The 16,641-nt window shown below is 41.0% G+C and overlaps 1 protein-coding gene across 3 annotated transcripts in view; it reads right to left on the bottom strand.

Annotated features, from left to right (window-relative positions):
* The window catches only part of Klhl15 (kelch like family member 15), a 42,209-nt gene extending 26,705 nt beyond the window's left edge, over positions 1-15,504 (bottom strand). The window contains exons 1-2 of one of the 3 annotated variants that reach the window (XM_036174615.1): positions 15,467-15,504; positions 14,678-14,879 (exon numbers count right to left, since the gene is read on the bottom strand). The gene's annotated coding sequence lies outside the window, so the exon portion shown is untranslated. Of the gene's footprint in view, positions 1-14,677; positions 14,880-14,980; positions 15,163-15,466 lie in introns of those variants that run through there. The other 2 variants (XM_036174616.1, XM_036174617.1) reach the window with 2 other exon arrangements.
* Positions 15,505-16,641: the final 1,137 nt, after the last annotated feature.

Genomic DNA, 16,641 nt, shown 5'->3' with positions numbered 1-16,641 from the left:
ACCATAGTTTCCCTTTTATTTACTGAAAGGAAAAGCACCTGTGTGCCAGGTACTACATTAGCTATGGCTATATGTGCCAATCAGGAAACCTCTCTGTACAATGGATGTGGTTAAGGAGGAAAAGGCAGCACTCAAGACACACTAAGGTACCATTCCTCCACACTCAGGAGGTGATTACTAGATTTCCTACTGCTTCATTATGTTGTCTTTCCCACTATGTTTTAGCTTCTTGACTTTTTAACCTGTTTAATCAGTATTGAACTTAGCCTGAGCTCATGGAACAAAAGAATGTAAATAAGAAAAAAGTCTGAGCTAGATGTGGTGGCATATACCTGTAATCTCAGCAGAAGTGGAAGGAGGAGGGTGGGCTACAAACTAAGTTCAAGACTGACCTGGGCTACTCCAGATCCTGACTCTTAAAAAAAAGTCTGAAAGGATAATATACCAAAAAATATTAAAAATGGTTTTCTTGGCATGGGGTGTGTAACATATCTGTGATCAAAGGGTATTGCTGCTTTTACAAAAACCTGCTAACAGAATCTTTAAGTGTCTCTAATTGCCTCGTCTCTGTTTTCTTGAACCCTTCTGCAGCATGACTTAGGTCACTGGCTCATGGCTGCCAGCAGCACATTACTCTGAATCTCTTCCTATGCTACTCAATCTTCACTCTCATTCATGGGTTCATTTTTCTCAAACTACACACCTTGAGCATTGGTGTCATCTGCAAATCAGTACTTGTTCCCTTTCTCTCATCTAAACACTATCTTTCTAAACAATCTCACCTGAATCCATGATTTTGTGAGGGGGTTTTTGTTTTGTTTTTTCTTTTCCAGACAGTGTTTCTGGAACTTGCTCTACAGACCAGGCTGGCTTCAGACTCCCAGAGATCCTCTTCCCTCTGCCTCCCAAGTGCTGGGATTAAAGGTGTGCGCCACCACCACCCAGCGATCCCATGATTTTGAAGATGTACTTTCACCAATATCTTGACAAGCCTTATCTCAATCCTTACTCTATTCTTCCATGTACTAAATCAACTGCATAGCAGACAATTCTGTACACTCTATTTGGGGTGGTATCATCTTGGGACTTCAAAATCAATATACCTAAAACAGAATCCTAATCCTATCCTCCCTACTCAGTTGTTTCTATCTTCCATCTTACCAAGAGATATATTCCAGGTACTGCTTCTTCCCATTTTTTTTTTTTTGTTTTTTGAGTCAAGGTCATACTCTATAGCCCACACTGGCCTGGAACTCATTATGTAGTCCAAGTTGGCCTTCAACTCAAAGTAATTCTCTTGCTTCAGTCTCCGGAGAGCTATGGTTATAGGCATGGACTACTATGCTCAGCTCCATTAATCTCTCTCTCTCTTTTTTTTTTTTGAGCTGAGGATCGAACCCAGGGCCTTGCGCTTGCTAGGCAAGTGCTCTACCACTGAGCTAAATCCCCAAACCTTCCATTAATCTCTTAACCCATCTTCAAGGCCTACTGATTCTACATTAAATATTCACTAATCAAAGATAGTAAAGGTATGCACTAAGTACAATTAAGATTCAAATATTTATTTACTATGCCATTAATTAAAAATTATACAACTTTAATCAGTTTTTTTTTTAAGCAGGGTCTTACTATACAGCCTTGAACTCATTATGAAAACCAGGCTGGTCTTGAACCTCCCCCTCTGCCTCCTGGCCGAACATAGCTACACATTAAGACCTTGCCTAAAAATTAAAAAATTTTAAAAAGGCAAAAATAATCTTTAAAAAAAAATCTTTAAATCTTTTTTGAGATAGGGTCTCTATGTAGCCCCAGCTGTCCTCAAACTCACAGAGATCCTCCTGTCTCTGCCTCCTATATGCTGGGATTAAAGGCATGCACTATCATGCCTGGCTAAAAATATTTAATGTGAAATTTTGTTTGAGAAACATAGGAAAACATAGGGCTATCTTTTATGTGTGTGTGTGAGAGGGGGTACTCTAGACAATGTAATATTTATCAGAATTATTTCAATTTGCATATTAAAGATTAAAGTAAGCAGGCAAAGTGCACACTTATAATTCTAGCGTTCATGGGGCTGGAGAGATGGCTCAGTGGTTAAGAGCACTGACTGCAGTTCCAGAGGACCTGGGTTCAAATCCTAGCACCCACATTGCAGCTCACGACTGTCTGTAACTCCAAGATCTGACATCCTCACACAGTCATACATGCAGCAAAACACCAATGCACATAAAATAAAAATAAATAAATTATAAAAATAATAACAATAATTCTAGCGCTCAGAAGGCTGAGGCAAAAAGTCTGAGGCTAGCTGGTTACACAGACAGTTCGAGGCCAATCTGGCTACTTACTAATATAATCCATCAATTTTGTCTTATCTGAACTGGGGGGGGGACATTAGGGTTTTGTTTTGTTTTGTTGTTTTTGGTTTTTGTGAGAGTTTCTCTGTGTAACAGTCTTGACTATCTTGGAACTCCCTTTGTAGACCAGGACAGCCTCAAACTCACAGAGATCTGTATGTCTCTGCCTCTCAAGCACTACCATTGAAAGCATGCGCCACCACCGCCCATCAAACGATTTATTTACTTTTATTTTATGTGCACTGGTGTTTTGCTTGCATGTATGTTTATGTGAGGGCATAGGGTCCTCAGAACTGAAATAACAGACAGCTGTGAGCTGCCATGTGGGTGCTGGGAATTGAACCCAGGACCTCCGGAAGAGCAGCTAGTGCTCTTAACCACTGAACCATCTTTCCAGCCCTTTTTTCCCCCGTTTTTTGAGATCGGTTTTCTTTCTCTGTGTCACTCTAGATGTCTTGGATCTCACTCTAGACCAGACTGGCCTTAAACTCAGAGACCCACCTGCCTCTGTCTTCTGAGTACTGGGATCAAAGGCATGTGTGCCACCATGTTAGGCTTGTCTGAATCATTTTTAAAAATTATTTAGCTCAGGAGTTTCCAAATATTACAAGGTATATATACAAAATAAAATACTAGGAACAAAAGTAACCTCAAATACCATGGAGTCTGGATAAACACTGATTAGTAAAAAGCTACCACCACACTAATTACCAATTTTCAAGACGAATATCAAGTAGAACACCATAACAAATTAAACTGGATGAAAATTCTGGTATTTATCTTCTCAAGGTCATAATTACCAACTATCACTCATCATCCATATATACCAGTCACATTCAATGAGAATTTAACAACAGAAGCCTAGACATTACTGTAACTGGAGGTTTTCCTGTGTCCTGCCGGGCACCCGTGAACCTGCAGCCACTTGTAAAAAAAAAAAAATCAATCAGAGGCTTAATATTATTTATAACTGCTTGGCCATTAGCTCAGGCTTATTACTGACGTCTCTTACACTTAAATTAACCCATAGTTCTTACCTATGTTTAGCCACATGGTTTGGTACCTTTTCTCAGTTCTGCCTTGTCATCTTGCTTCCTCTGTGTCTGGCTGGCAACTCCTGACTCAGCCCTTCCTCTTCCCAGAATTCTCCTCATCTGCTTACCCTACCTATACTTCCTGCCTAGATACTAGCCAATCAGCATTTTATTTATCAACCAATCAGAGCAGCACACATTCACAGCATACAAAAAGAGATCCCATCATTCATAAACTATGAATAGACTGTTACTGTTACTTTGCTGTTGCCTAAATTATTCTATATTTTATTTCATATCAGAGAGATCATCCCTATGGGCTGGAGCTCAGTGCTTGCCTACCATACACAAAGCCCTGAGAGCAATCTTCAACAATGCTTAAAATTAAATGAAGGAAAAATGATCCAGTGTATGTAATTATTTAACTAATACAAAGGATTTTTTTATTTTATTTTTATGTGCATTTGTGTTTTTGTCATGGGTGTCGGGGTTCCCTGAAACTGGAGTTTCATACAGGTCTGAGCTGCCATATGGGTGCTGGGAATTGAATTCAGGTCCTCTGGAAGAAGAAGAAAAGTCAGCACTCTTAACCCCTGAGCCATCTCTCCAGCCCATAGAAAGGTTTTAAACAGGTATGTTTACATTTATGAAAAGAACACTATCTAAATGGGAAAAAGATCTTCTTTAAGGGTTCATTTTGTGTATACGAGTATTTTGCCTGCATGAATGTAAATATGTGCATCCTGAGCATACCTGGTTCAGAAAATGGCACTAGATGGGTGGAACTGGAGTTACAGATGGCTGTGAGCCACCTTGTGGGTTTTAGGAATCAAACTAACTTTCTGCAAGAGCAGTAAGTGCTCTTAACTACTGAGCCACCTCTCCAGCCTCTAAACAAAAATTTTTTAAGTAGATATGTGGACTACAACATACCTCAGTAATACAACTCAGCATGTGCAAGGCCCTAGGTTCAATCTTTATGCACCAAAAATAAAGGTGGTATTAAACCTTCTTTGGGGGGGTTGGGGATTTAGCTCAGTGGTAGAGCACTTGCCTAGCAAGTGCAAGACCCTGGGTTCGGTCCTCAGCTCCACATACAAAAAAAAAACAACAAACACACACACACACACACACACACACAAAAAAAAAAAAAAAAAAAAAAAAAAAAAAAAAAAAAAAACCAAAAACCTTCTTTGGGGCTATTTTTTTGTTTTGTGAACAGGCTATGCACTTCAGACCTGCCTGAAGCTTATGGTCTCCTTGGAGGAGATATTAAAAAGTAATCCAGACCCAAGTGTGGTAGGTCATGCCTATAATCTCAGCTACTTGGAAAGCTGAAGCAGGAGGACTGCTACAAGTTGCAGACCATCCTGGCCTGTAGTGTGAAACTCTGTCTCAAAAAAAAAAAAAAAAAGTAATCGAAACACCAAACTATGGCAGAAATATCATATGGCGATGGAGCAATATGAAACTCTATCAAAAAACAAAACAAAACACTGAAGACATACATGAGCAGGTCACCTGTCTTAAGTACTGGGTACCTTCCTGTTTGTCCAGCCTGCCTACCATTCTAGCAGGTAGACTCCACTTTGGTTCTAGCCCCAATCACAAATGGTCAGACCCTGGGAAATATGAATCAAGATGAAAACCATTTTGCCATTTTGTCAAGAACTCTGGAGAAAGGGAAGAAGGGATTTACATTGACTATGTATGAGTACAACTAAAGGATGTCCAAGAGCAGCCTTAGGCATCCACTTGTTGCTGAGGAAGGAAGCCTGGACAAGAGTGCGACGAGCACTTCTTAACACCGTCCTTTCCCAGGCCTCGGGTCCCAATCTCAGAGTCTTCATGTTCCTGAAATAAAGGCTCCCTTTTTATTACTCAGCTGACTCCTACTTACAGCCAAGGGTCCTACGTAAGGCTTAGGACGGAAATACCTGATAGTCAATTAACAAGATTTCTTAGCCTTCTGTCTCTGTAAAGAATGAAAGCATCAGACATAATCTCTGAACTTTTGAGGCATAATACTCCCATTTGTTTTTCTGCTTTTTATATGATTATATAGATATGCAATGCTCTTACACACATATTAAAACTAAAGCTGGGCAATGGTGGCTCACACCTTTAATCCCGGCACTGGGAGGCAGAGGCAATCTCTGAGTTCAAGGTCAGCCTATTGTACAGAGCAAGTTCCTGGACAGCCAGAGCTACACAGAGAAGTTCGACTTTGAAAAACAAAATAAATAAATGAATAAATAAACAAACTATAGATACTTTCAAAGTTCCACCAATACTTCTATCAAGTTAATCTGATCTAAATCAACTTCTAAAAGCAATTTCTGACAGCTGGGGCATATGCAGTAACTTATTTTCTATCTAGGAAAACTCAATGAACTTATCAATAAGATTAACAGCTTCAGATCAGGATCAGTAACTTGTATGAAAAGCATATATGGAAGCAGAAACTATGAAATACTCGATAATGAACTGACAACACCATACAGTCTCTCAATGAAAGCATGAGCCAAAGTCTAGATCCAGAGTCACATTCAAGAGATCAAATTGTGATTCTACCTCTACTGGCTCTGTGGCCTAATGTCCTCTCTGTAAAATGAGGGTAGTAATAGTAATAGAATCTACATTATTGGCTGCTCTGAGAAGTAAATGGCTCAACGCACATACAGCATTTAGCATGGTGCATGAACCTGAAGTACACTATTAGTACTGCACCCTTTCTTTCTCTTGGTGCCTACTCAAGCCCAATTGCAAACTTGTCACTTTTATTTAGGAGTTAAATAATAAATATAATCCTCCTAACCTCATAGGAACCTTCTCCCTAGCAACATTTTGAACCATAGGCCACCTTCTCAGAACCCAGACTAACTGTAACTTACTTGATAGATGAAGACACTAAGGTTTATAGGTGAACAGACTTTATTCAAGGTCAAACATCCAGTTAAGTGTTAAAAAGACAGGATACATATCTTAATAATGGAAGGAAAGAGAGGGCATAAAAATAATGTAAAAGAATCTAAGTTTTTAGCTGGGTGGCAGTGGTGCACGCCTTTAATCCCAGCACTCGGGAGGCATAGCCAGGCAGATCTCTGTAAGTTCGAGGACAGCCTGGTCTACAAAGTGAGTTCCAGGGAAGGCGCAAAGCTACACAGAGAAACCCTATCTCAAAAAAACCAAATAATAATAATAATAATAATAATAATAATAATTTTACCTGCTTCTTTCTCTTGTGATAAAAAACTATGGCTAACAAAATTTTAAAATGCATTATGTATCTGGCATATTCTACTAAATAGCATGGATTTATAATATCAACATTTAAGGCATCAAATAAACAAACTTGCAAATGAACACATGAAACAAAACCAACTTGTTCAATCCATACCCTGGACACTATAAAGAAAAAAAAGACTTAGAATGGCAAGGTTTAAATGCAAATAGAGGGCTGGAGAGATGGCTCAGAGGTTAAGAGCATCGACTGCTCTTCCAGAGGTCCTGAGTTCAATTCCCAACACCCACATGGTGGCTCACAACCACCTGTAATGAGATCTGGCGCCCTCTTCTATGTACATAATTAAAAGAAAAAGAAAAAGAAAAAAATGCAAATAGAAAAAAGAAAACTGTAACACTAAAATCACACATTTAAATAAATTAAATAAGAAAAGCAATGGGGGTTGGGGATTTAGCTCGCTCGCCTAGCAAGCACAAGGCCCTGTGTTCAGTCCTCAGCTCTGGCAAAAAAAAAAAAAAAAAAAAAAAAAAAAAAATTAGCCAGGCGGTGGTGGCACATGCCTGTAATCCCAGCACTCGGGAGGCAGAGGCAGGTGAATCTCTGTGAGTTCAAGGCCAGCCTGGTCGACAAAGCGAGTTCCAGGACAGCCTCCAAAGCTACAGAGAAACCCTGTCTTGAAAAACAAACTAACAAAAAAGCAAAATTAATACCATAAGAAAGGAAATATGCAAAACCTTATATAAAAATTCTCTACAGAATTCTATCAATTTTAGAAGAAAGTAGTAATTATAAGAAGTATAGCACAAACCCAAATTTGAACTCTATGATCAATGAGGACTGGGGAAATATCCAGTCAGGGACTTTTGAGAAAAAAGTATTACTAACATATAAAATGTTAAATATTCAGAAATTCTATATCCTCACTTCTCAAAATGGATCTTCAGATCAGGGCAAATTATCACTTATAAACCTAATGTATACATAGTCTATACCTGGCCTTCAGAATTTAAAACAGACTTTTTTTCCAAAAGAGGAATGAATCTAAATTACAAGGCACGCTTACACTACTAGGAAAGAAATACTGAACTGTGTATCTTGCTTTATCAACTTGGCCCTGACAATAGGCTAGGGGAGTCTAGAGATGTAGTCCATACCTCGGTGGTAGAGGGCCCTGGATTCAGAGTTCAATTCCCAGGACATACATACATATACACACACACAAAGGGGGGGGGGAGGTAGGGTGGAAGAGAGAGACACTGACTGATTCATGTCTTTGTGCATATGATATGGTCTAAAGAGAACTAGGGTCAGTCACCTGAAAGGAATTGTCAAGGTAAAAATTATTCTCAAAATATTTCGGGGTTGGGGATTTAGCTCAGTGGTAGAGCGCTTGCCTAGAAAGCGCAAGGCCCTGGGTTCGGTCCTCAGCTCCAAAAAACAAACAAAAAAAATTGAAAAGCTTTGGGACTAACCACAAATAGTTCTAAGGATTAGGATATGTAGCTCAGAGGTAACACACTTACCTAGCATGCATGAATTTCTTAAATTCAATGCCCAGAGTTCCCCTCTAAAAAAGTTCTTTTTCCCCTTTCCTCTCTGATTTTCAGAGGTTTTGTTTAAGGAGAATGAAGAATGTGAATACCTGTCATGTTTTTAATCAAACCAAATGTTACAGAAAGAATTGGAATAATATGGTCAGCAATAATCTAATTGTCAATGATTGTTGTTTTGTGTTTTTTGAGACAAGGTCTCACTCTAGCCGAGGCTGACTTTGAACTCATAACAATTCTTTTTCAATTTCCCAAATGCTGGGATTATTGGCATGAGCCACTATACCTGACTTCAAGATCTTAATTTTCTATAAGATGCAGATTTTTCATTAAAAACCATTAATTTATATAACTTTAAGGGGGCTACTTTTGAAAAGAATTACAAATATTTTTAAATTCCCTAGTATCAGTTTCTACATAAATCAATACACAAAAACCAAAGTTACTTAGAATCCAAGTGAATTTTAAGAAATATAAAGAGGTTCTGGGACCTCTCAAGTATCAGTGAAGCGAAGGTAAGAGATAAGTGATCACACAAAACACACACACACACACACACACACACACACACACACACACACACACACGTGTGCACGCGCGCACACACGCACCACACCTCTGCCTTGGAAGACTATTACAGCTATTTATTCACAAAACTTTCTAGCAGTTCAAACTCTCTAGTGACCAGTAAAGGAAGAAGTCTGGTGGGGGTAAAATTGGAAGAAAATTAAAGGCACAGAAATTAAATGCTTCCCTTTTAGTTAGAAGGCTACCATTCTGATTTGAAGGCAAAATTCTAGACAACTAAATAGAAGATGTTTCACAATCAACTAACCTCCATGTTTATGACATAAGTAGTAATTTATTGCTAGCATATTCCTCCCAAAGCTGACTGAAAACTACAAAACCGTAAGCTGTTCAGTATAAAAGTTAGACTCTCAAAAGGTTAATGTTCATCCTTAATGAAAAATGTAAATGATTCCATACTGCCTTCACTATCAAATTGTTCTCCCAAAAATGCACCTATGCATACTGAAAGGAAAGTGAAAAGCTTAGTATTTTTTAAAAAACAGAATTTCCAAATCATAAAATCTCACACAATTTCTCTAACTTACCCAATAATTTTAAATTCAATAATCTCAAAGCAGACACTTCTCAATATATTGACGGTAAAAAAAAAATTGAGAAATTGGGTTTTTTTAGCTTTAATAGGCATTTATTTTACTCTCAAATATATACTACCACTCAAACTGGGAAAGAACACAAGCTGAGTGTGGGAGAAAGGACTGCATATGTGTTTAATACTGAAACTCTTGTCATCAAAATATTTTTATAACTCACTACTGAATTGTGAATGGCAACTTAAACTACTAAGAAAGATCTGGTCCTCTAGCCTCAAGAAGAGCACTTAGTATCCAAATTACTTCAGTTTACGGGTATGTTTAGTATTTAGTCATCCTATATTGTAAGAAAACTAAGGGAAAACCCACTGGCTTCAATGCTATTTTTCATCTTTAATGTTCCTTTACTTATTCCTTACTACAAGAAGTAGTCCAAGAGTGATGTCATGGAAAACAGCTTCCCTGGCCTTCAGAGATTGGATCCAGTGAGAATTCTAGGAAAAGTCTCTATTGGGAAATAAAATCCCAAATCTTCTAAGCTGCATTTTAACATGAAATCACAAATCATATACTGTTAGCATTTTCATTCTCCTCCAAGAATTATATAACCAACACGAAGCTTTTTGGAAGCTCTGATGTTATAATACAGATTTCCTGTAAGTCCATGGTGCAGTATTAACTAAATGTAAAGATATTATCAAGGACAAAAGATATTTTTTCTATCTGTTCTTATTTGCTTCAATGATTCAGCTAGATTCCCCAACCCCCATGCTTGCAGATAGAGCCCAAGGCTTCACACATGGGATGTAAGTGCTCTATCCCTGAGATACACCCCAGCCGGATGAGCTTTAAGGATATCAAGGAGAGAAAACTGAACTTACTCAGTGGGTAAAGGTGGTTGCAGCCTAATGATCTGAGTATCAACTCAGGGGCCCATATGCTAGTACCTACTCTTACAAGTAGTTCTCTGACCTCCACATTCATGTTGTGTAGCCTGTGCACGTATGCACATACAATAAATAAATAAGCAATTAAATAAATGTATTTTTCAACATCCTCTAGCCAGTGAGATGACTCAGTGAAAAAAGGAGACTGCTGTGAAGCCTGATGAGCTGAGTTTGATCCCTGGGCACACATGGAGGAAGGAGACAAACAACTCTCACAAGTTGTATTCTGACCTTCACACTCTTGCCGTGGTTCACATGCATGTGCAATCAAACACACAAAACACAAAAAGATATGAAGTGCTAGAGAAATCACTTAAAGGTAGGGTATTTGCCTAGCACACACAAAACCCTACCTTCAACCTCTACATCCAAGTACTAAAAAGAACAAAGTCTTAGACTATATTTTACTTTTTCACGTTTCATTATTCCAAAATTAAAAGTTCTGGGCTGAGCATGTCATTGAGTCATAGAGCACTTGCCTGGTACATGTGAGGCTCTGCAGAGTTCAATCCTCAGCACCCTCTTTCAAAATACACAATGTTTTTAATTCTGGGCTACTGAGACGGCTCAGCTGGTAAAGGCACTTGCCACCAAGACTGACAATCTAAATTCAATCCTTGGGAACTAAATGGTGGGAGATGAGAACCAACTCCTGTAATAGTCCTCTGACCTCATATGTACACTTCCACATGCACAGAAAGACACAGACAAAAAATAACTTTTAAAAATTAGACCTTGAAAGGGTATCTACTGCAAATGTGGTGGTACATACCTTTAATCCCAGTACTTGGGGGCAGAGGCAAGCAGATCTCTGTGAGTTTGAGGCTAGCCTATTCTACACAGTGAGTTCCAGGACAGCCAGGGCTATGTAGACACCCTGTCTCAAAAACACAAAGCAAAACAAAAATGAAAGGCCATCTACTTCTTTTTTTATTGGGGGTGGTGTTATTTGGAGACAAGATTTCACTTTGTAGCCCTGGAAAGCTTTGAACTCAGAGATCCACCTGCCTTTGCCTACCTCATGCTTGAATTAAAGATCTGGAGGACCATTCCTGGCCCCTGGTAATCTACATTTTAGACATTTTGTTGTATGGGTGTTTTGGCTGCATATATGTCTGTGTACTATGTGAGTGCCTAATGGCCATGGAGGCCAGAAGAGCCTGAGGATCCCCTGGAACTGAAATTACAGATGGCTGTGAGCTGCAATGTGTGTATGCCGGGAATTGAACTCTGGTCCTCTGGAAGAGCAGCCAGTGCTCCTGAGCCATCTCTCCAGCCCCATGGTCATGTACTTTTAAGCCAGCACTAATACAAGGTATATCTAGGGCAGAAATGACCTATGGGAGCCTTTCCATTGGTTCCTAAAATGGCAATGATAAGCTCCTTCTCCTCTTCCTTCTGTTACTGTTGTTCCTAGAAAACCAGCCTCACCCCACTTGCTGTTCCTCTTTGCCTAGGATCACTCTATCCAGATATCTATGACTCCCTTTAGATCACTAGACAAGAGTCAACTCAATGAGACCTTGTCCCAAACCCCTCTTAAAATAATACAGCCCAGTGGGCTTGGTGGCACACACCTTTAGTCCCAGTACTCAGGAGGCAGAGGCAGGTGGATTTCTGTGAGTTCAAGGCCAGCCTGGTCTACAGAGTGAGTTTCAGGATAGCCAGGGCCGCATACAGAGAGACCCTGTCCCCAAAAAGCAAACAAACAAAACATAAATAAAAAGTTACAAACCCCCTCTACTCCATCAACCAAAGAATCTCCATCTCTGCTTTATTTTTTCCTAAGGTCTATTTGATGCTGAAGTAAATCTCTTTTGAGAAAGGATCTCATATTCCAGACTGCCTCTATTGAGGAAGATTTTCAACTGATCCTCTTAACTTCTACCTCCTAATACTGGAACTAGAGAAATGGGCCACCAAACTTTTATTTTTAATTTTCTGTTCAAAATTTTTTGTTTTGTGCCAGGTATAGTTAGTTACACATGCCTATAATCCCAGTACATGGGAGGCTGAGGGAGGAGGATGACCATAACTTTAAAGAAAACCTGGACTACAGTAAAAAAAAACTGTCTTGGGGGGGGATCCAAAACAAAACAAAAAAAATGTTAACACTATTAACACAAACTTGAGTCCCCCAGCACCTAGAACAGTGTGTGGCACATAGTAAATGCTTAATAAATACTTGAGTTATGAAGAAATTTACTTCACAAGCCTCCATGTTCTACAGCCACTCTCAATTTAAAGATGAAAAAAATCCAAACTATGAGATCAAGTTACTGGCCTCAGGCCACAATACTATGGAGCTAGGGTCTTCGAAGCCGAATTCTATACCTTCCTAATTAACTAACATTACTGCAAGCCCTCACCAATGGCCAGCTTTGCTTGTTCTTCAATTAAAAAAAAAAAAAAAAAAAAAAAAGGAACTACAACATTCTAGTTCTGAAGAAATGTCTGGTAATAAATTAATCTACACACCATGCACCCAACACAGACCAAGATTCACTCTCCTCACTTAACATTCAATCATGAAACATTTGCAATTTCAAAGCTCAAACCTGACGATGGGCTACCAACATCATAGGGAAAGTGGTCAAAATCAGACGGAAAATTATTAAACGTACTAAAACATAACACTTTTTCCTTTCTCTCATCTCTCGACTTGTCATGATGTGTTTTTATTTGTTGATATGTTGTCCTAAGTAAAGAAAAATTAAGATTTGAATTTATTAGCACAAATTTTACTATTCATTTATATTGTACAATGCCAATTTACACACATTATTAAACCAAGTATGGGATCCCCGCTTCTGAATACCCATGAATTCAGTCAAGCCAGCCTTGGTTCCATGATTTCAGCCCCAAATAACCCACAACAAGGCAGAGAAGTCAAACTCTGAAATTCTCAATAAAGTAGTAATCTGCCAAAATTATCTTCAGGACAAGGGATAAATCCAAAATATAAAAGCAGCCACTTTAAAATTGGCTATTCCTTTTCCAAATTAATCCTGCCCACCTTGCATTATTCTCTTTTTACAACTGTACAAGCACGCTGTGAAAGACAACTGGCACTGAACTAGGGAATGAAAAATTTACCGTCTAACTACTCAGAAAAAAAGCATCTATTGCCAACTAAAAATATGCTCCAAAATATCCCTTCACTTTTTATTGACTATTTTTAAGCCAAAACATCCCACAATTTTGAAATTTTAGCAAATTTTATTTTCAAACTACAAATAATACTATCTTATTTTTCTGCCAAATTAACCAGTAGTAAAGAGTGTTCATTAACATCCTTTACCACTGACAAACTGGGACTCAAAGCACCTACTGAGTGTTGCAATTGAAAATGAGAATTGAATTACACAAATACTACATTTAGTGCTAAAAAGTTGAAATTCCCTATACCTTTCTAGATCTATTAAGCATTAGAGAAATATGAATGCATTTGTAAGCTCTTCAAAAACAATTTTCAAATGGGTAGAAACATTCAGTCATCCTGTTCCCTAGATATGAAAAGCAAATATTGAAATTAGAGCATATACATCTAAAAACCACTTAAGATGACAACAGCAAACCAGATTACTGATTAAAAATATATAAAGACTAACAAATGTAAGGTGCTAAATAGTCTGAGTCAGAAAAGGGCCTAAGAGGCCTAGAAAGATGAAAAGCCCTACAGCAACATTAAATTTGAATTGAAGAATACCGTTATTTTAAATAAGCAGTTAGCATTTTGTAGGAGGAAGGCCAACCAACGTGACTATTAACCAGCTATCGATTACTGCACTGTTTTGCTATTCTGTACTTATTTACTTATAATATAGAAATTACAAGGCAGCAACAGTTAGCCACATTAAGCACTCTAGCAAAGGTTACTTAAAGAAATGACCTTATATTTTCTACGACACTTTACAGCTATAGATTATTTTCACATATATGACCTCATAGAGTCCTCATTACCTTCTGATGTGGCTATTACTGACTTGTTTCATAGATAAGAAACTGAGGCTCCGTACGAGATTTTCTCAGTCACCCAGTCGGACCCAGACGTTCTGATTTCACGCTTTATGCCTCACATTTCGCATAGCTCTATTTCAGGCACAAATGGGATTTTTAAAGGGAAGGAACCGGTTGGGGGTAAATAATCATGGTACCTGCAGCTCTGTGCTGCAAAAAATGGCTGAATTATGCTTCTTCCTTTTTTTTTTCCTCTTCCCCCTCTCTCTCTCCCCTCCTCCTCTTTTTCTCCCCTTGAAAAAAATTTACATTTCAAACAATTTAAGTAAACTCAAAGACAAATTGGGTCCCGGCGTCTACCAAATGTTTGAGTGTGGTGGGGGCCACGGAACCCGTGCCTTCCTCGGGGCCGCAGGCAAAGCCTGGGCTCCGCAGGCCGGCGGCCAGGGGCGGCTACGCACCTCGGGGGTCCTGTCCAGCCTCTAGTGGACGGCACTCTGCATCAGGAAGAAGCGGGCCAGTGGGCCGAACGGTGGGAGGGTCGAGCGCCGGGACGGACCTCGGTAGGCTCCTTGGACCTCTACAAGGGGCCGCTCCCTGGCCGGGCCGGAGCGCTCCGGCGCGGGGCGAGCGTGAGAGCCTGAGGCCCCTTCGGAAGCAGTCCTGGGAAAGAAGACAGCGCTTGAGTAGCGAGTCCAGACAGTTGGGCTAGGCGTTAGGCGCGCGGCGTCGGGGCCGGGGCCGGGGCCCAGACTTGCCAATACCGGGGAGGGGAGGAGGAGCTCGCGACAGCCCACTGGGTACGGCGGGAGAACCGGCTTAGGGCCACGAACCGGGACAGAGCAGAGGGGGGCCGAGGGCAACAGCAGAAGCGCCAGCGGTAACGACGTCGACAACGGCGTCTCCGGGTTTCTGCCCCGAAGCGCGCGGAGCCTCAGGATCACCCACGCCGGGGGTGGAGGAAAGCGGGAAAGGGGCGGGAAAGGGGCGGGGCGTGCGGGGCCACGAGCCAGGGGCCGCTCCGGGCCTCGCGCCCCCTGCGGGCCGCGGGAGCCGCCCGGGGCCCGCCCAGGGAGGCGGGGCCCGCAGGCAGGGGGCCCGGGCTGCGGTGTCTAGGACGTGCGGAAGCCGGCCTCTCGGAGAGAGAGGGTGGGAACGGGAAGCCGCGGGTTAGGGAGTAGGCCAGGGAGGCCCCCTCAACCCCTGAGGGTGCCCCCCAGGGGCCAGCGCGCCGCCTGGCGGGTGTTTACCTTCCCCCTGGTCTAACGCCAATGCCGCCATCTTTCAGCCCAATGCGCGTCACTTCCGGCGCCACGGAGCGGGAGCGGGTGTGGGAACCCGGTAGAGGGAGGGTTGTCCCGCGCCCGCAGCCCCGCGCCCGCAGCCCGCCTTGTCCCTGAGGGCGAACCTGCCACGGTAGCGGGAGGCTGTGGGCACCGAGGAAAATAGGTAGCGGGGCGCTGCAGGCCGGAGCCGTTGAGGCTTCCCCTCCAAGCACCGCCGTCGGGGCTAGAGAGGATCGGCTCTGCACCTTCCCAGGCGACAGTGCCACTGCTCCTGCCCCAGAGGTGGGCCCTGAGGCGCTGCGGCGAACGCGCGGTGCGCAAGTTGAGGGCTAGGACACCCGGAAAATTCCAGTTTTACATCTTGTACACCCTGGGATGAGGAGAGCTTTGCCAACAGTACCTGTTATAGGTGACTAGAGAACACCGAATGACATCATTCTTGCAAGGCACTTTGCAGTGGAACGTTGCGTCACAGTTCCACTTGGTTTATTGCGTAGCAGTTACACGGTTCACATAAAAATTTCCCAGAGACGGAAAAAGTCCTAGAAAATGGCATGTTTTCACTATAGGGAGAAAAGTGCAATCTGAAAAAACGGGTTTGTTTTGCGTCAAAATAGGCAAGAACGAACATTCAGAAGGCACCACATTCTGTTGTTGGGGTGTGTGAGTGTGTGTGTGTGTGTGTGTGTGTGTGTGTGTGTGCGCGTTTACAAGTCTGACAAGGACAAGTCTGCTATGGAATTTTAGATCATGGCCATTAAATATCATTTTTTTCTTGATTTAAGAATATGAAACTACACCGTAAGACTGTTTTGTAAATTTATTATGGATCTCTGTGAGGAAGCCACTGCCCCTACAGTTTAAAATTCAGGCAACCATTAACCATTTCTGACCTTAACGTTTTTGGTTTTTTGTTTGTTTGTTTATTTGTTTTTGCTTTTCCTACCTCTACCTCCACCTCTACCAAGAAAATAAATTTATTTTTTATCTTATCTAAATAAACTTATCTTATCTAAATAAACTTATCTAAATAAACTAACACCCGCAGCAGTAATTCCTGTTTTCAATTACAGCCAGGCATTGCTCAACAATAGTGATGAGTTCTGAGAAATCAATAGGCAGGCAGTTTCACTGTTAGG

This window comes from Onychomys torridus, chromosome X, assembly GCF_903995425.1.
Source record: "Onychomys torridus chromosome X, mOncTor1.1, whole genome shotgun sequence".
In the NCBI taxonomy this organism is placed as follows: Eukaryota; Metazoa; Chordata; class Mammalia; order Rodentia; family Cricetidae; genus Onychomys; species Onychomys torridus.
This window is presented reverse-complemented; position numbering and strand designations above follow the sequence as displayed.